The 19479-nt window shown below is 40.4% G+C and overlaps 2 protein-coding genes across 6 annotated transcripts in view; one reads left to right on the top strand and one right to left on the bottom strand.

Moving 5' to 3' along the window:
- Nucleotides 1–19479, bottom strand: part of RALB (RAS like proto-oncogene B) — a 44625-nt gene that overhangs the window by 22681 nt on the left and 2465 nt on the right. The window contains exon 1 of one of the 5 annotated variants that reach the window (XM_035536926.2): nucleotides 533–646. The exons of 3 other annotated variants lie outside the window; for them this stretch is intronic. The gene's annotated coding sequence lies outside the window, so the exon portion shown is untranslated. Of the gene's footprint in view, nucleotides 1–532; nucleotides 647–19479 lie in introns of those variants that run through there. One more of the 5 variants, XM_035536929.2, reaches the window with a different exon arrangement.
- The window catches only part of LOC118243142 (F-box only protein 42-like), a 33730-nt gene continuing 32548 nt past the window's right edge, over nucleotides 18298–19479 (top strand). Inside the window, exon 1 of the mRNA XM_050711745.1 lies at nucleotides 18298–18508. The gene's annotated coding sequence lies outside the window, so the exon portion shown is untranslated. The remainder of the gene's footprint in view (nucleotides 18509–19479) is intronic.

Genomic DNA, 19479 nt, shown 5'->3' on the forward strand with positions numbered 1-19479 from the left:
ATTTTAACAAGCCTGCTGTAAGCGAACAGGCTATAAAGATGCTATTGCCAAGCGAAATCGAGCTGTCGCTATTCGTTTTTGTACCGTAGTTATTTTTGGCCATCAAGCAAGAACTGCTGCACGCCCGGCCCCCAGCCGCTAGCCCCTTCTGCCGGCTCTGCTCGCTGCTGGACAGGGTAACAAAAAGTTTCTCCGTGAAGAGCCAGCTCCCCGAGGAGCCGCGCCTCCGAGGATGCTCCCGGGCAGACGGGCACTCCCCAAGCGGCAGGGGAGCCTCGGAGCTGGGTGAGCAGCACGGGGGACGCCACCGGGGGCTGCAGAGCCCAGCCGTGGCGAGCCGAGGCCGCCCCGGTGAGGCGCAGCGACCCCGCTCCCGCTCCCGCTCCCCCAGCGGTGACCGGGCCCCAGGCCCCGCTGGAGGGCCCGCAGGAGCAGCCGTGCCCCGGTGCGGCCGCCTCCTTCCCTCCCCCGTCCCCGGGGAAAGCGGAGACCCCCGGTGCCCCCCGCCCGGGCCCGGGCCCCGCCGCCTCACCTGGAGGCCCGCTCCCGGCCCGGCCGCCGCGCCGCCCCCCGCCGCGCTCTCATGGGGGCGCCGCCGCCCGCGCGCCCCCGCCGCGCACTTCCGCCCTCGTCGCCGGGGCCGCCCGGCCGCGGGAGCGCGCCCGCCCCGGAGTCACGTGGCGCGCACAGGCCAATGGGCGGGGAGAGGCCGTTGGGGGCGGCCGTTGAGGGCGGCCGTTGGCGCTGAGGCGGCGGTTGAGGGGGTGGGGGTGGTGGCGGAGGGAGCCCCGCCGCTTCTCTTTGCTCTGAGGGAAAGGGGCTGCAGGGAGGTGGTGTAATGGCGGGGACCACGAGCACTGCCCCTCGGTCCTGCAGCCTCGGCTGTGACCGCAAAAAGGCCGGGATCTGCGTTAAGTGCACCGCCTGGGTTTTGGGGCGAGCTCAGCTGACAGCTGGTGCCTGAGAGCGAATGGAAGCTTCCCCATTTCTCCTCGTAAATGTTGAGGATGCTGAGGTTTCTATCGTATTAGATGGTCGTCCTGCAACACTGCCGTGTATGTGTGAGGACAGAGCACTTAACTCCTCAGGAAAAAAATAAAAAAAATAGTTTCTGCTATATTTACTGCAACTCTGCCTTCAGGTGTGTATCAGTCCACAAATCCAAGTTCTGTCTGTCCAGTTCTAATGTTACCAACCCGTCACACAACCAGAATAGCAGTCTTGCCACTCACAAAGAAATCCATACATTTTTTCTCTGCTTTTCTGTCTTTAATTCGGTTAATTTTTCTAGATTTAAAAGGTAGGAGAATTTGACCTATTCCACACACTGAAGTTAGAATGAATATCTCGGGTAAAGTTTCTCCTTCTCATAAAACAGCAGTTTGCATGATAAGGCCCCTTTTGGAAATGATAAAAGTCATTATTTTCACTAATCTCTTTGGTTTGAGATCCTCTGGGTCAAATGCAGCAGAACAGAAGTGACTGAGCAGCCAGCTCCTGCTCTCACATAGGGCTTCCATGCAGCCTCCTATGGAAGGGAAGGAATTGCCTTCCACCTCTGTCTATTTTCACCTCTGTGAGTGAAATTGTATTTTGAGATTGGAGAGAATAAAAAAGGACCCTCACTTATGGCAAAGGCAAATGAAAAAAAAAAAAAAGCAATAGCAATGCAGCTTTATAAAAGTGATAGGTGAAACAATGGCCTATTTCCAAAACAAAGTAAAATGAAGGAGGAGGAACTGAAAAGAGATTTACTATAATCTGTAATTTCACGGTTGGCAAAAAAATACCAGAAACTGGGAAAAAAAACTTACAGAGGCAGAAAAAAAAAAAGTAGGTGTGTGGCTCTGAGAATCAGCTGAGTATTTCAGCACTGCATAAAAAAGTTTTCTACATCACTCATAAATAAACAGGATTGACATCATCTTTACCTCATCACTAGCTTCTCCTCTTGACTTAAACAACTGAACAAAGCACCAGATTTTAGTTAATCCCTTAGATGGAAATGCGACTTTTCTCCTTTCAGGTTTGTGCATTGGGAAAGGTCTCAATTCCAGCATTTTTTTTCCCTCTGCATTATAGGATGTATTAAATTAAGAACCGTGTCAATATTCTTCCTGCATGGAAGCTGGCAGACTAAGAGCCATTTACTGTTTGATGCCACCCATGCAGGGAAAGAATAAGCGAAGAAAAAGATATTGCAGAATGTGAAAGAATGCTGGTTTATAGATACTACTTAAATTACCCAAATCTTGATATTTCTAGGATTATGCATTGCTTTTTGATACATTTTGTGCGTTTGTATGGAGCCCTAAAAATATCCAAGTCTCCACGGCCATCTTTCATGTCATGCTGGCAATAATGGTGGGACCAGCCACTCTGATGTGACTATTCAAAAGAGAGAAATATTTTCAGCCAATCTTATCTTTGAGTTGGAATTACCAAGAACCTAAGAAGCTGGATCTTTCCAGGCAGACCACAGTATTAGTCTGCTGCCCATACCACAGAGCTGACACTTCCCCTTATCCTGTTGCAAAAAACAGGGTTGAGAAATAAACCACCTCTATCCTGCTTCTGCAAATTGTTTAGGGGAAATCTACTTTATAGTAAGCGAGTCATGACAAAGAACGTTTGTCTGAGGCCACATTTTAAATCATTATGCATGTTGCCTGGTATAATCTCCATGGTTACCATAGGTGTTACAGATATATTTTTGCTTCAGTACTTTAAGAAATTTTCCATAGAACAATTTAGGGGAGAAAATTCCTTTTATCATTTATATTGCATTTATTTTATTCTAAGTGCTTTACAGACAATAAATGTTCACTTTCTAAACAAGTCAGATTTCAGTAGAGATGGAAAAAATTATCTCCAGCTGTCACTTCATCATGCCATAATATGCTTCAGACTGCAAACTCTTTGAGATAGGCACAGTATTTTTGATGCATGTATTTAGTTTCCAGCCCACTAAGGATGTAACAGGGCAGTCTGTGCCACTGCTAGGGCCATTGTGAACAACGTGAAGTGGGGTGGGATAACTGAGCAGCAAATATTTTTTTTTTCTTTGCAAAGATTAAGACTCATGCTTCCTTTCTGGGCAATTCTATTTTGTAAGTAGAAATGTATTTTAGAAAGACGGCTATCTGAAGCAAGAATTAGCTGAAATTAGCTCTAGAAACTAGTCAAGAGAAAGATATAAAACCCAGGTAGATAGCTCAATTTTATTTATTTATTTATTGTGGAAATAATTGGCAAACAAAATCAAGGAGAAGTAGAGAAAAAATTAAATGGAAAGGACAGAGAGTAGACCCTAAACCTACCCTGTGTGAGGCAGGGATGAGTAGATCTGTTTGATTATGGGATCTAGGGTGAATTACCATACCCACCACTAATGAGGGAGAGAAGCTAAATGGATAAATTCATGCTGGATGAGGCTGACAGTTGTCTTGTCTTGGGCCCCATGTTTGTCATTTACACCTGTGCAGAGTATGTGCAAAACCACCATCTGCATTCCCAGCTCTCCTTTGGCAGTGTTTTACAGAATCTCTGCCCTATTGTTTTTTTTTTTTTTTTTTTTTTTTTCACAAGTGACTGTGGGAGGAACAAGGTATGGAATCCAGTTCGGGAAAAAATGTATTTCAGGAACTAAAAAACCTAACAGGTTGCAAATGATGGACAGAAGGAGTTCCCTGTTTCTGCTGGGAGCTTGTAGGAAAGGTGTTTAATCTGATTTTAAAAGACTTTAAAGGTTAAAGAACTTGAGGAGGATCTTGGAACTGCAAGGGAATCAGTGCTGCACAGAAAGGCAGTCTTGCAGAATTACTTGCAGTAAGTGATTTGCAGTCCCTGGCAAAAACAGAAGAGGCAGCTTTTCTTCTCTGCTTACATCTGAATGCTGGAGAGGGACAGCTGCAGGATAAGTACCTGATTCACAACTTTTGCCACAGCATCAGAAAAGGGACTGAGAAGGACCTGTTGTTTAACTCTACTGCCAGCAATGACCACAAAGTCAGGAATCAGTGGAGAAAAAAGTGGTCCTGCCATGACTCCAGAACTGAGGCTGAGCCAGTAACATAAGAACGGGATAAAGCAGCAGGGGCTGTTCCCTCTCTGGTGGAATTCTTGGTTATACGTGGCCAGTGCCCTGTAGCACCTGTGCAGCATGAAACAAAGGCTCACTGAGGGTAACCAGACCTGTAAGGCTTTATTAATTTGTTCAATCCAAAGCCACTGTATTATTTTTATCCTGTTTACTGAACCATTCTGCAATCAAAATGAATGCTAGCATAAAGCTGGGGAGAACAGAAGAAAGCAAACTGGAGAGAATAGGGAAAAAAAAAGTACTGTTGCATTAGCTAGAATGTTATGATATCTTTTTTGTTCTCAAAATACAACATTTTTTGTATGTGCAGAGTTCAGCTGCCAGAGTTAATCTAGGCTTAGATAGCTTGTCAGAAGAGGTACATGTACATAGTGTGCATTCAGAGCTTGTTCTAAAATAAAAATAATATAGTCAAAGATCATTTTCTCTTCAGGGATGGATAGTCTAATAAGAACTACATTACATAGATTATTTGTATACTGACTGAGAATTAAGCTGACCTTGCTACGATTTATGAATTTCGGCATTAAAAAATCATAAGGCAGTAAAACAAACTATATCAGAAACAAATGATAGTAAATGAAATATGATTGTGGTTTTGGCCTTGTAGCAGTTTATGGTGTTTTGATTATATCACGCCCTTCATTTTTCTTACAAATACCAGGAAGTCAACTCACTAAAGTTCACTACGGAATCACCTTGCAATTTCAGGTGCAGCTGGGATTCTGTCAGGATCAAACTACAAGGTCATTTTAAGGAGATTCTTACTGAAATGTTGTGAGGTAAGGAATTTCACACACCCGCGTTACAAGTGTTAAACTTCTAATCATCATGATTATCAACAGCGTGACAGATTTAGGGCCTGATCTTGGAGACTTTACAGAAGGAGATAACTTTATTGTAACTATCTTGAGAGCCTAGAATCAAAAGAAAATAAAAGGACTGGAGAGAGTCATAGCAGGTGAGGTGGCCCAAAGGCAAGATCAGTTATACATGATCTTGGCATGTATACGTTTTTGGCATGTGTTTGTTTAATGCAATTAAAATTGTATTAAATGATACATATATCATTTTTGGCATGTATTTGTTTATTGCAATGAAAATTGCATCATCATCATAACCATTTATTTAAAATATTGGATTACTTTATCATGAGAAGAAAATTAACAATATTTACCTTAAATTACTTTAAATGTCACTTGCTACAGTTTAAGCCTACTAACTAGTTGCAAAGTGGGCATAGCAATCAGATTTTTCTCTTCCTTTTGCTTCAACCTGTTAAATATGAAAAAAAAATCATTATTTTTTCACTCTTCTGAATCGCTTTTTTCTTCAAAATAACACCTATTTTTTTTTCAGTTGTTCCCCATAGGCCATGTTTCCTAATTGCCAGACACTCTCTTTCTTCTTTGGCCTCTCTCCAGCTGGCCCACATTTCCTCAAGTGCACTGCTGAAGCAGATACATTAACTAAGGCTTTACCAGTTAGATGGAGGGTAGAAAATGTACCTTAGTGTCTTACAGATAAGCTTGGATGTGATTATCATACTGAAACCAATTATGTGAAAACTAGAATTATTGTGGGAAAAGATAAGGCAGGGTATTTTTGCCAGAAAAATAAAGCAGCTAGCTAACATTATTGAGAATTTTGCTCACTGAGTTGAACATCGCTACCTAACTGAATAGCTGCTGTTGGAGAGTGATTTGAGCATTCATGAAGAAAAAAATATAATAAAAAAAATCATGTTATCAGTTCTTCTGTGACTTCTTCTTTAATAATTTTTTCCAGATGAAATTGTTGGCAAATACATTAAATTAATCATGAAAACTACTGGCTTTGATAGCAACCAGCATTCTAGCAGGGTGGGATCAGTACGTTAGAAAGATTTATCAATGGAAAAAAATATATAATTTTAAGTATCTGCTTCTGCCTGCAGACTATAATTTACCTAACTTAGAATAAGGCTAAAATGTCCTTCTGCAAATTAAAGAAGAGCATATTTTTATGCAATGAAAGCTCTTCATATTTAGACTGCTCTCTTCGTTGTTATTAATGCATTTTTCTCTTTTGAATGTTTAATTGGAACATCTATTGCAAATATTTGGAAGTCTCAATGCCCCCTTACCACTTAAGTGGCAGTAAAATTTTTATTTCCCAAACACCTTACAATTTATGAGAGGGATTTGGGGACCCAAATTTTGTAATAGAATTATTTATCATTATGATAGTATTTTACCCATGCTTCAGTGGTATATTGTATGGAATTAACTCTGGTATGACTGAGTGGCTAAAAATCAGACTTTTATTGCACCTACAATGTACCTTTGCGTTATTGTGCTGGCAAATGTCAAATTGAAGAAGGTCTGAATGTGAACTTGAATGGGCAAATCTCTTTTGGAAATCCAAGTGCTGTGTGAAGTGGATTTGGTGGTAAAACAAATGGCTACAAAGTTTGTCTACCAAAATTGCTCTTCACTACACTTGGCTACAGATTCTTTACTCCCTAAACTCACACAATATAACACTGCGCTGTTCATTAGATGCTGTATTTCAGCCCAGAGGTAACAGCCTCAAAAGTGGGTAAAGTGGTTATTGTAGGAAACCTGCAGGAATTTGTTCAATCAGCAAAGGTTATAAGGAAGTTTGTCTGTCTACAAATATGCTAATGTAATCGTATTTTTATACCACCACTCTCAGTTACCGAGCTTGCTTAGAACATAATCCAGTAATGTGATAATACTGCTACACTGAAGAAAATTTTCACTGTTGAGCTGAATGTTCATGTGTTAGTTTACACAGCATTCTTCTCTTCTAGAAAAGCCGTGTTCTTGCGGTTGATAACCCAATACAGTCTACAAACAGCCTCTCCTTTTTTTTTCTCATGTTAATTTGATAAGAGTACAATATGCTTTACATTAGGGGATTAAGGAGAGTAATTTCAAAATAAGCATCCATTGTATCTCATTTAGATAACATCCTGACTTCTGTATTGTCTTTTAACTTTACAAGCTGTGTTACAGGCTTGTCAGAGCAATGGCCAAAGAATGGCTTTTTTGGCCATTTTTTGATCAATTACAGTTTATTGAAGAGTGTTGCATTTTGGCTTTCTCAAATCTTGTTTACTTGATTTGACATGATCATAGATGACAGCAGAATCCACATATATCATATATTGCAAATCTGCATCTGTACTACTGCTGTATGGATCATGAGAATTTGCAATGTAAGTCTTGAACAAATTCTTTTAAGATGTTCCATCTACTCAGGTGGAAAAAATGAAATTTACAGTAAATAAGGAACAAGTCCCAACAGCGTCTATATTTTCTAAGAAGCTTTGAGAATTATGATTGCCCTTAATCATACAAAACACCTTTGTATAACTTTGAGATCTTCAACAAAAAGCTTTACACAACCTTTCAGAGAACAATAAATCAAACTTCTGACTTTTCAAAATTGCTTCTCTGCATTCAGGCATGAATTTCATCCTCAAGCTGGATTTCTTGAAAGGCAACAACAGACCTTTAGCTGCATTTTTTTCTGATCAGACTTTCAGCAATGGAAAATGAATTACTTTGATCTGAGTCACCTAACTATATTTATTCCCCTTATAACCCTTGTCCCTTTATAAGGCTTTCCTTTTTCTATACAATGGTTCTCTAACATTTATAATGGAATTACAACCAGGTCATAAGACATACAAGGCCCGCTTTTCTCCTACCTTTTCTTCTTCTGTAGCAATCAATGTCTGTAAAAACATCTGTAAAATGCCAAATGGCAGATGATACAGATATAAATCACTACAGAAATGGTCAGATTGTTGGTCTTCGGACAGTTTCTATGCTGTAAAAAACAATTTCATATTGAATCATTGTGATCATCGTTGTTTGAGTTGAACAGAAAAGGGAAGTTATCTCCCTTCAAGAACTAGTCTCTGCAGATAACAAATGATAGGTACATACATAGTATAGGGGGGAAAATCCTGTTTTTTCTTTTCTGCAGATCGATAGAAGACTTCAGTCTGCAAGCCTCAAGCTTAAACTCTCATATGAGTCACTGTAAGTTAACTGGTAAAGTTAAAAACTGGCGTTGCTCATTTACACTGTCCCAGAAGCATACCTGGTTCATGGAAATAGATGCATGATGCCAAGCAGATGCTATAATCCTGCCCATGGAAACTAGAACTGTGAAGGCACAGATGCCAGCAGTGCAGGCAGTATAAATTGCAACGTCTTTATGAGAGCAGGGACTGTTCAATGTGTGGTTTAATCATTAGGTAAGATTAAATCACTCTTGCTTGTACTGTCCCTGGTTTAGTGAGTTTTATAGCATGCAAACTGGATCAGCTTCAACAAGAAGGACTAAATACATCCCTCGCCTTGCACAAGATAGTCTTTGGCTTTCACTGTTTGGAGTATTTTCCCCCTAGATAAGGGCTCCAATCACCTCAGTGGAGGAGGCAAGTGATCTCTGGTTTCCTACATGCTATATAGAACCTGTATTCCCTGAGACATCGGATAAAAGGATGAATTTTCTTTCTGTGAATTGGAAGAAATGACTGCTATTCTCTACTTCCATCCCGCTTTCAATTTATGGAGAAGGGCAGGATTTACAAGATACCTGTCCAGCTCTTTTGGTAAAGGTTGTTTCTATCAAGAGGGTTGTAGATGCTAACGTTTGTGGTCTTAGTGTTTCCATTTAACAGTTATAAGGCTGGAAACAGGCAAACTAAATGGAAGATCCAAAACGTTTAATGATTTGTCTTTTCTTGACGAACGTTTTAACCAAACTAGTTATTTTCTTTTAAATTTAGAAAAGATCTTTATATAGAGCAAGCCTGAGATATTATAGTCTTGAGGCAGCTGCCACTTCCTTCCAAGAAAGGGCAGCCCTTCATGCTCTTTGGAAGGCAAAAATGCTATGGATTTGGCCATTGTGGCTGAAGATATCCATTATGTCAAATGCAAAATGCAATAGTCATGTCACGTCCATGCTAGATTCAGCTTGATGTAGTTCTGCCTTTTCAGTTTCCTTTCACAGAGCTTAAGCAATGTGGCCACCTGCTGAATCTCTCTTTTGATTAGCATGTAAAGAATCCTTTGTTTGGATCAGCTGGACTCCTTTGACTTCTCAGCACTGGAGGCTCAGCAACAGTTTCCTTGAGGCTTTTCTTAAATCTCTCCAAGGGTTTTCTGGGGATAATTTGGGAAGCTTTCAATTTGGGAAGAAAAGGAACCGAATTTTACCATCTCTACTTAGCTGATCTGTATTTTCTTACATTTTTGTATGATATTAACAGAGAGAGAGCTGCACCTATACATTAGCACTGCAGTCTAAGCTATCATTTCTAAATACAGTCTGGATCACGGCAGAAAGAGCTGCAGTGTTAATGTATAGGTGCTCCCTGCAGAGTTCAAATTTCCTTAAACTTCAGGGCTCATATTTTAAATTGGTTAGAAATGAGTTTGTCGTTACAATACTTTCTACAATTCTTAGTTCAGAGAGAGCTGTGAATCTTACAAAACTTTCAGTGCACTAAACCATAGTTGGTTTCTCTGCCGCTGAAGTTCTGTGTATCTTCATGGAAGCTTTGGTTCTTACTTCTTGTCAAGCAAACACGTGACAGGTAGAAACTAGAAGCAGTAAAGACTGTGGTGTGAAAGAAATTAAAAAAAAATCGAAACCTGTAATGAGGGACTGTTCTGGAAATGGAATAAGGTTCAGCTAGGACTCCTACCTCTACTTGAAGAGTAGCTTATCTGCCTTAAAATATAGAAGTCATTCTAACGTGATTGGAGGGCCCTGCCCACCTATCCCTGTTAAAGACTTCACTCAGGAAAAAGCTGTAATTAACGGGAACACCAACACGGAAAGATAATCAGCAAAATGGCTGCCAGCTTTTTTTTCTACACAGACTCCTAGTTCATGTAGCAAATTTCCAACAATCAAGCTCACTCTCATGCAGGTTTGGATCACGGGGAGGGTCTTGAGATGCTACTGCTAGAAGAGGTATGAAAAGATCTTAGTCCAGATCCAGGAAATGTTGAGCAGCTCCCAGAGCCACTATACATTAGATGGTACCATGCTTGTGGCTACTCCTAGTCTTACTTTAGATCCACACCACAGAGCTATTTCCTGTTTGTATTTTGATCCATGTGCACTTTTAGTTCCCTGAGAAGCACGTTTTGTGTTCCAGTGAGAACTGGAGTCAATTTTTACTCTTATTGACCAATATTCATTCTAGCTTCATTTTTGTTTGATTCCAAATTTTGGCCATTGATTTGTCAGTACAGTTTGTTGCTCCAGGATATAACTCATATTGTACTCTGAATTCACTGAAGCAATCTTTTTCAGCATGCCAGAGACATGCCTCTAGTTTGTTACGCAGCTAGAGCTTTTATTCAAACCCCAGCTTTTGAGCTTAAGCTTTTTCTCAAAAGCTACTGGTGATTTCCAAATCTAACAAACTAGTTTGCTGGCAACCTTGTTTTAGTTTATATAAAAGTATTTTAGTTCCAGTTCTTATTCTATTCCATGTACAAACATTTCATTCTATTTCTGCCAAACCTTTGCCACTCTTTTTCTATTTTCTAGTTCCTGTTAATAAAATGCATAGCTTCCTGGTCTGCATCCTGTTAGTGCTGACACAGGCTCCTAATATCAAGTACAGATTCATCCCTCCAAGGCCAGGAAACGTTCTGCTTTGCTGATTCAAATCTGAGCAGAAATAACACGGCCTGAGAAAGCCTTAAGAGAGAAAATTTTAGCAAAGAATATGAGAGTTATGAGTGTAACAGTCGGAGTTATAAATGAAAAGGAGAGGAAAATCTGACTTGAAACTGGTCTGGAAGTCCTTGATAAATGGTAACAGGGATAGTAATGAAACAGCCTGAGAATTCAGCCTTACATCAGCAATCTTTTTTTTGTATATTTTTCCTTCCTAAAGTTTTGTTATTTTTGTTTGCTTGGGTTTTTTAAATGTATTCTATTCTGTATGACTTAATATAAATTGGTGTGAGGAAATCTCAATTGAATATTATTTAACAAAGATTTTGCAAGTATTTTTGTAATTTAGTGTTGCTGATAGTAGCTTGTGTGCGAAGTTGCCCCATGAGGATGACAACTTTAAATCTGTTTACCTTGTTGTTTGTGTCAATTTGGCTAAATGCTGTAAGACAACTGAATCCATTAATAAGCAGTTAAACCATTAGACTGTGCTTAACAATGGTTGGATCTTGAAAATACTAATATTACAGAAACTACCTGTGGAACTGACAACTTCTAGACAAGATGCTAAGGACTGAACTCTGATGTTCCTTTCCAGGTCATTGGATTGCTTTGGCTTAGAGGATGTGGCGATTCTCCGTGTAAAGACAGGCTATTATTCTTTAAACTGTGCTATATAGGGTGATCGCCATGCTAAATGTAGTTGAATTTCACAAATCAACAAATGGACCATAGCAGTCATTCAGCCAAAAAGAAAAATAATTTCAGATGGGGGATTTTACTGGGATTTTACTGGGACATAAGTAGAGGCATAGCATAAGGAGATAAAAACTGAACAAGTGTGCTTGATAAAGGGAGACAAAACAAAGACAGATAAGTCCTCAGGTTCTTAAGTTTACAGTTTCCTTGAGTAGCTTAGCAAATCACAGTACAGATGAGCGAAGTTCAGGGAGGTGCTTTGCACACCTATGTACAAAATCATTGCTTCTCTTTCCTAGACAAAACTGAGCATCCTTCTGCTTAAACACGGTAGTGCAATGGATTTACTGTTTTCTTAGGGACTCTAGCTGATTTAGCATGACTGGGCAGGATGCCTTCCTTCCTCCGAGCTTGCTAATGGGCAACAGGAAGTGTTGCCTTCCTTCCCTGCTCCCAGCCTGCTGCCTCTGCAACATCCCCTGCCTTCAGTGACAGGGCTTCCTTGCCAGATTCCTGCACACATATGCACACACTGCTTAAAAAAAGAAAAAAGAAAAAAAAAAAAGAGGAGGGGATAGTCCAGATATTTCTGATGGATGTAAGAGTCTTATTTCTTTCTTCTAATCTGTTATGTATCATGCATAAATAGCTGCCATATTTTACCTAGTGGTGAGTGCATTTTGGTTGTAGTGGACTGTTCTATAAATAACTTTGTTATGATAATTATTATAGCAACATACTATTTGGGGCGTGTAGACTAATTAGAATTTTGAAATTGCAATTGAAATCTGTGAGAGTGAAGGAGCACTGGAAGAGGTTGCCCGGAGAGGCTGTGGAGTCTCCTTTCCCGGAGATACTCAAAACCCGCCTGGATGTGATCCTGTGCAACATGCTCAAGGTGACCCTGCTTGAGCAAGGAGGTTGGACTAGGCAATTTCCAGAGGTCCCTTCCAACCTCAACCAGTCTGTGATTCTGTGAAAAGCAGTAGTGTTGACACCTTTGGGCTTGAAATCAACAGATTTGGTGCATTCCCAGTTGTGGGGACTTTTTGAGTTCTAGCTGTCATGTTCACACGTTTCGCCCCTGTGGTAATGGACTTCTCCCTCTGGTGACTCAGAGGAAATAGTCTCCACTCAGTCTTTCACAGAATAAAAGACAGAAGTCCCCTATTTTTTCCCACAGCAGAAAATCACAGCGACTGTAGAGCAAGAATTTAATGTAGCCCCAAATACTAGCATAAAACGTGATTAGACTGGATTTCATTTAGCTTGTGACCTCATTTGAAACTATTGTGACCTCACTAGTTATAACAGAGCCTGCTTTGGGAACTACTGCTTTATGTACTTCTAAAGAGCAGATCTGTATTTCTGAATTATATTGCCACCTTATAGCACAAAGCAGCATAGATTCAGCATGTCCTGAATCGAAGACTTGGATTATTTAATGTCTGCATAGCCTAAGATAAGGGGAATGGATCTATTAGAGGCAGCGTTACCGACCTTCTCTCCCCTTTACTGTCTTCTTTGCATCAAGAGCTATGATTGTATTTCATTCCAGTGACTTCACACCAAATCTGGATTTACACTGGGATGACAGCAGAATTTGACTGCTATTCAAAGCAATGCTAATTTGTATTGTAAAATTATCTTGTTTCCTTCTTGATTTTCACTAATTTACATAAAGTTACAGACATATATGATGCCTTAAAGGTGCATAAAAACAAACGCCCCTTTCCTGTAGAGATTACAATCAACAATAAGAAATAAAAACACAGTATAAAGAACTACTGCCAGGAGGAAATGGATTTTTTTCCATGGATTGTGCTTTTCTATGGGACATGCACTCAGTAATTTTTAATCTACAATCAGTCCAGGTTAAGTACTTTGTTTCTTTTAAAGATGTAAATAGCAACGCCTAGTGGATTAGCATAGAAACACTTTATGGAAGAAATGCCTTTTACAAAGGATTTGAATGAAGATAGCATTGTGATTTCTTCCAAAAATCTTATCAGAAAAGAATTCACAGCAGAGAAAAATAGCTCACGCCTTTTCATCACAGTTATTTTCAGAAAAAACAAGTACTGAAGACAGATAAGGAAACTTTCTGGTAGATTATTCCTATTATCAAATAGCAACTTCACTCCACCCTTCCCTTGTATTTGGCTTCATACGGAGTGCCTGAAGCTACAGTTTTCTTGCAAGACTACCCCCAGAAAAATCCCCTGCCATTGTCAGACATGCTAACAAAAGAAAGAAATGTATACTTCTTATGAAGAGGAAGACTGTAATTAACTGCTATCCATCAAAATTAGGAGAGGTACCTGTTTAGCTTGACTAAAAGTAAATGTACCTTTCCACTGTACCTTAACTGGCTGCATATGCTGAAACTGAGCCATGGGCCCATCCAGTAGCACTTTTCCTCAAGCAGAAGTTTCAGCTGAGATCTACATCCCTGTCCAATACTTAGAGAATTTCCCTGAAGATAAAGTAATTGTTTCAACTTGTTTTTAAGTCAGAGCTCTCGGTTTTTGTAATTCATACGTAGGTCATGTTAAAATTAAACGGATGTTTTATAATTCTTCCCAGTGGCTTTTAGTCTTTGGATTCACTCAGAAAGGGGCCTGTTCCCACTAGTGGAAGAGCTTTGCTATCAACTCCAAGGACAGCAACTTCTGTTCTGTCCCCATCACCACTATGCTTCCTCTGCTGAAGGAAAATAGGACTCAGAATCTGCTAGATAGATTCACTTGAATAAAAAGCCTGCAGCATAAACCCACAGATCCTGTAGCTTGTATGCATACAGAATCCATGGTTAATGTAATTATTTCCTTAATTACTAGAAACTCATAATTCCTGCAGTTTTGCAGGGAAATTGAGTACATGCATCAAACGTAGATGGCCAAAGAAAAGAAAGACAAATAAAATACAAAGAATACAAATACAAGACGTTGTCATACATGCCTTCTCAGTGAGTGATACCTACGGCAACATGACGTGTACTAATGGGGTAGTCAAGCCCCAGAGGCTACATGAGTCAGATCCCAGTGTAAGGATAGGCCTTTGAGAAGACAATCAATAGCAGCCCAAGACTGATTTCTTACCTCCCATGATCCTATGACACATTTACACTGGGACCAGGAAGCAGGCTTAGGAGGGAGGCTGGTTGGAGCAACAGGCTGCGGAGGAACACTACTCTCCCTTGTTCCCTACTCCCCCAAAACAAGCAATGAATGAGAGTGGCAGTGGTGGAGAAGTGTTGTTCTTACCCACCGGACAATGAGCTAAGGCAGCAGGCTGTATAGGAATGTCTCCTTACACACGTTCAAGTCCTCGGAAACTTAGAAGCACAGCAACAATTTGTCTATGTCAGGGTATTCTCAGAAGCATGAGCAAAAAGCATCCTCTTGCTATTCCTTTCTTTGGGACGAGGCTGCAGCTCGCTCCTTGCAGTTTCCATAGAAAAGGCGGTTCAGGCCAGACAGAAGATCCCGCAGACCAGATTTGGCCAGCGGGCTGCATGTTGAGCCACGCTGGTGCAGAATTTTTAAAAGCAATCAGCGTTAGCCTGACAGCATCCACTGTCAGTGCTGTGAGTTTGGTCGGTAGTGAGAGCTTTTGGAAACCACTGTCCTTATCTGGCCATAAAGACTCCTGCTCTACCCTTGATCTTTGTGCACACCTTCTCTCTGCAGTAGTACGCTCCGCTCATAGCAGGCCTACACAGTCCTATCTCTACAATCACAGACACTGGGCAACATTATGAAGGAAACTGTCATCACCCAAGAATTTAACATGCAGCTTATGGCTTTTGGAGTCATCAGTCCTCAGTGGAAATGAACAAAGACCAGCATGAGCAAGCTAAAGAATTACATTGAGCTCCTATTTCTGACAACGGTAGCCAGTTTCATTTATCCTCTGTTACCTCATTTATAGTTATGACTCCTCTCCATTCTGGAAGAGAAACCCCGAGGTCAAAGCACAGGATTAGGAGTTTGGTAACTTAACTGCAGTCTTAATGCTAGTTCTTGCATACTGTGGCACTGCAGAGATGGTTGCACAGCGTTATGAAGGAATGGGTTCTGCATCACAGTGCTGAGGAGGGAAAAGTACCGCTCAATTGAAATTGATGCTGTGATGCTATGGTGCAGTTTTAATGAGAAAAATACTATAATCTAAATGTTCCTGTCAATTGGGAATGCACCTTGTTTGTAAGGCTACAAGAGTAGAGGGAATGTCCATCATTCAACTTCAAAGGGCAGTTTTTGAGTAAAAACAGCTAAGGTTTTGGCTGGCTGACACTGAGACAACCAGGACTGAAGGAAGCTGGAAATTAGATCACAGTAGTAGCAAAAATAGATGACAGAGCACAGCTTTGAAAAGTCCCTCAGAGGGAAAGCTTTGGGCCAGAAAGGAAGTGAGAGGAATGGAGGGTGCTGCTCATTAAGGGCAGGAGATAGGAAACAATGATGCTATTGTGGCAGTGGAGCCGATGAAGGTCAGAGAAGATAAACTCTATTTTGCCTGGTTGCAAAACACTCATGCAACGTTGGGAATTTTTAGTGAAACAAAGAGTTGGGCCAAGGGACATTGTGGCCAGGGAGTGTGGTGTATTTGTGTGAATTGTAATCTACAGTGCTTTCATTTTTCAAGTGAAAAGCAGTGCCTTCAGCAACTCTGTGCAGAGCATTTCTGGTTTATATCTGCTTTATATCTGAAGAATTAGCTATAAAGCTGACGATCTGGAAAAAAAATCTGTCCTAGCTCTGGTAGCTGGAGAAGTCACCGCTGGACATGGAACAGGCAGCAAGGCTATCAGGGCTAGCTCTCAGGAAGAGAGACAAAGCTGAATATTTCCACCCTTGAATACAGGCTTCTGTGAGCCCCCACTTGAAGAACTGTGCCCAGTCTTTAACTGGACATCAGAGACAAAATCTGAAGGGCACAGGACCATAGCTGGGTCTTGTGGAAGTAATGGGAACAAGTCCTAATGGGGCCACCATATTAACTTGCTTTTGCAAAAGTTGCTTATAGGAACCTATCTCCTAGGAAACAGTAAGTATTTGTCTGAATTAACATTCTTTACCTAGCACTAGATGTATAGAATGTGCCTGGGTTTGCTGCTGTTTAGATTTCCCTCCTTTAGCATTCCTACAGCTTGCCAGAAAGTCTGCTTCTGCAGAAACATAGGTTAATTAAACACATCCGCCCATTAGAGCAAGGAGAGAACATTACAGTCTGGCCCAGAGCTACCTTCTTCAGCTGTCAGCACTGAAAGACACTTGGAACCACAAGTTAGTCCTCAAGCAAAACTAGTTTCAGCAGAAACTGCTTGTTTTAATGAACACAGCAGTCCTTCCCCATATGCACAGTTTGAGCTTGTACTTGCCTCACTGTACCAAGTTCCAGCAAGAAACGTACCAGTGGTATTTTGCAAGTCACACGATCCAAGATATTTGGATCTTTACAGTGCCATGATTAACACATAATGAGGAATGTTGGAAAAAAAATGTACCTCGCCTGCATTGCTAACTCCACCTTTTATAATTAATACAATTTAAGGTAACTGATACAGGATTTTTTCCCTCATTTGTGACATTCCTTAGCTTTGTACCGCTCACTGTGCTTGCACAATAGAATTAAACTGGTCGACTACCTCATCGTGCATTTCTTTTCACTTCCAGTGCCATTTGCTGGTTGTAATGTGTAAGCAACATACTACCACAAATACTTTCTCAGTTCTCCAAATGAAATGTACATAATATAATTATTGTATTAACTGTTCAGAGTATCCATATGTCTGTACCTCAGTTTCCTTCCTGCTGTCTTATAGGGACAGAAGGAAGACAACACGTACCTTTCACAAACATTTACTGTTGCCATGTGTATAATCCCCACCACTGCAAAGAACTGACATTCCTAAAATGTTTCCTTTCTGTGCTGAATCAACAGCAGAATGCTGTGATAGGTCTATTAACGAGCAATGACTAATAATGAGATTACCGAGGCAGGCAGGACACATGGAGGTTTTCACTGAAAATGGATTCTTAAATAAATTTAACAGTTAAAATACGATGTCCATTTAATCATTTAGACTGACTGCTCTCTTCAACAATAGAGGAAGCAAGTCCAAAATTCAAGGCCCATCTTTGACAGAGCTCTTCTCAAATGAGATAATATATTATAAATCATCCATTCTCATTCGGATTATCCACAAACTGATCCATCCTTCACTCCTATTAACTGAATGGTTGCTGCAGAAAATGATTCTCTGCCCATGAACTGTATGTACATTCATTTAACTTCAACTCTTTTATTTAGTTTTGATCAGACCACAAAGACTTCTTTCTATTCCCACCCTGGAAGAGAACACCTAGGCATATTGTAATTTCAAACCTTCTTTTTACCAAATATTAACCTATGCTTGATTAAAATTTGCAGTTTCTCAAGCATTATTACCAACACATTTGGCCGGTTAGTCATAGGAACTGTCAATAAAAGGGGACATGAGCGAATAGCCACAGAAATGTTTTCAATTGTTTGCTTTGCTTTCTTGGGTTTGGTTTCAAAGTCTGTGAGGTCTCATCTCCTGTCCACCTTGTACTGGACAATTCAGACAATTTGTGCCTGGCTTTCAACAACCCCTTTGAAAGACAGCATCTCTAAGACCTGATAGATGGGTGCTGACACAGTGCTCCTGCAAACTGTTGCTCACTTGGCATCAGGCTGTTTTCTGAAGTCTGTGAGGAAAACACCTTTTTCTCTAACAGAAACTGAAAGCAAAGCTGGAGCAACACTCCAACGACACCAATGACAGCTGGCCACTGATGACAGAGCCCTAGTGACAAGTATAAAATATGCTTTTTAAAGAGAAGATAAACCCAAAAGGAAAACAACATGACCCTGGAGAGGAGACAGGATGGCGTTTTGGAACATGTCCCCAGGACTTGCTACCTGGAACCGTCTGCATAACCCCCAGTTCAGCAGGCAAGATGCGACTCTCTCATTTCTTTGCAAGTACAACATGTTACATTACTTTGAGTTGTTTCTATAAATACAGTATGCCAACGCTTATTTAATGATTTTACCACCTAGGAGTGTTATTTGCATTCAATAATGAAGCAGTTGAAATTTTAAGGTATTTTGTTGTTAAATTGCAATGAAGTTGGAAAGGCTGCTTGCCCAGATTCCCCTTTCATTACATATGGCAAAAGTCCTTACAGAAATCTAGGAGCTGGCTACAGCCTTGTGCTGCTTGTCTCACATGTAGCAAAAATATTATATGACACAAAGCATTATATAAGCCTGTGTAACAGACAGCTATGTTTAAATCCAGGTTTAATAGGGAACAATTTATGGTAATGTTACCGCTCTGTTTCCTTTCCTGAGCCTTTCTCTGTCTTGTGCCTACGTACATATTTTCTGGGCCATTTATTCTTCCCTGTACTGAAGAATATTATTAAACAGGTAAGATAGTGAGTACTGGAAAAAAATATTCATGTCCCATCAACACAAACAAAAACATGGAGTGCACTCAAAAAGCTATAAAGCTGTTGGAGCATGACATTAGACTGAACACAGGAACTATTTGTTTAAACAAGTTTTCAAGGTTTGTACATCTTTATGTACCAGTTTATCCTGAGATGATACAGCATATCGTTCAGAATTGCATGTCTAAGCAGATATTTCTTAAGATGCAATTTCTTTGTGCTTCAGGCTACATTTTCATATAGTCATGACAGCGTAACAAGCAGTCTCTCTCTTGCATTCTGTGGGGCAATAACTTTACTATGCTCCATTTAGTAAAGCTATGGATATTAAGTGGAACTACTGTTGAGAGTATGAAAAAAGAGTATTGCTACATTGATATCAAAGAGATTGCCGTGAGTTTTAAGTGTGTTCCTTATCCTTACCCTTTCTTTTCTTTTTTTTTTTTTTTTCTTTTTCCTCTGGAGATC

Source organism: Cygnus atratus, chromosome 6, assembly GCF_013377495.2.
Source record: "Cygnus atratus isolate AKBS03 ecotype Queensland, Australia chromosome 6, CAtr_DNAZoo_HiC_assembly, whole genome shotgun sequence".
NCBI lineage: Eukaryota > Metazoa > Chordata > Aves > Anseriformes > Anatidae > Cygnus > Cygnus atratus.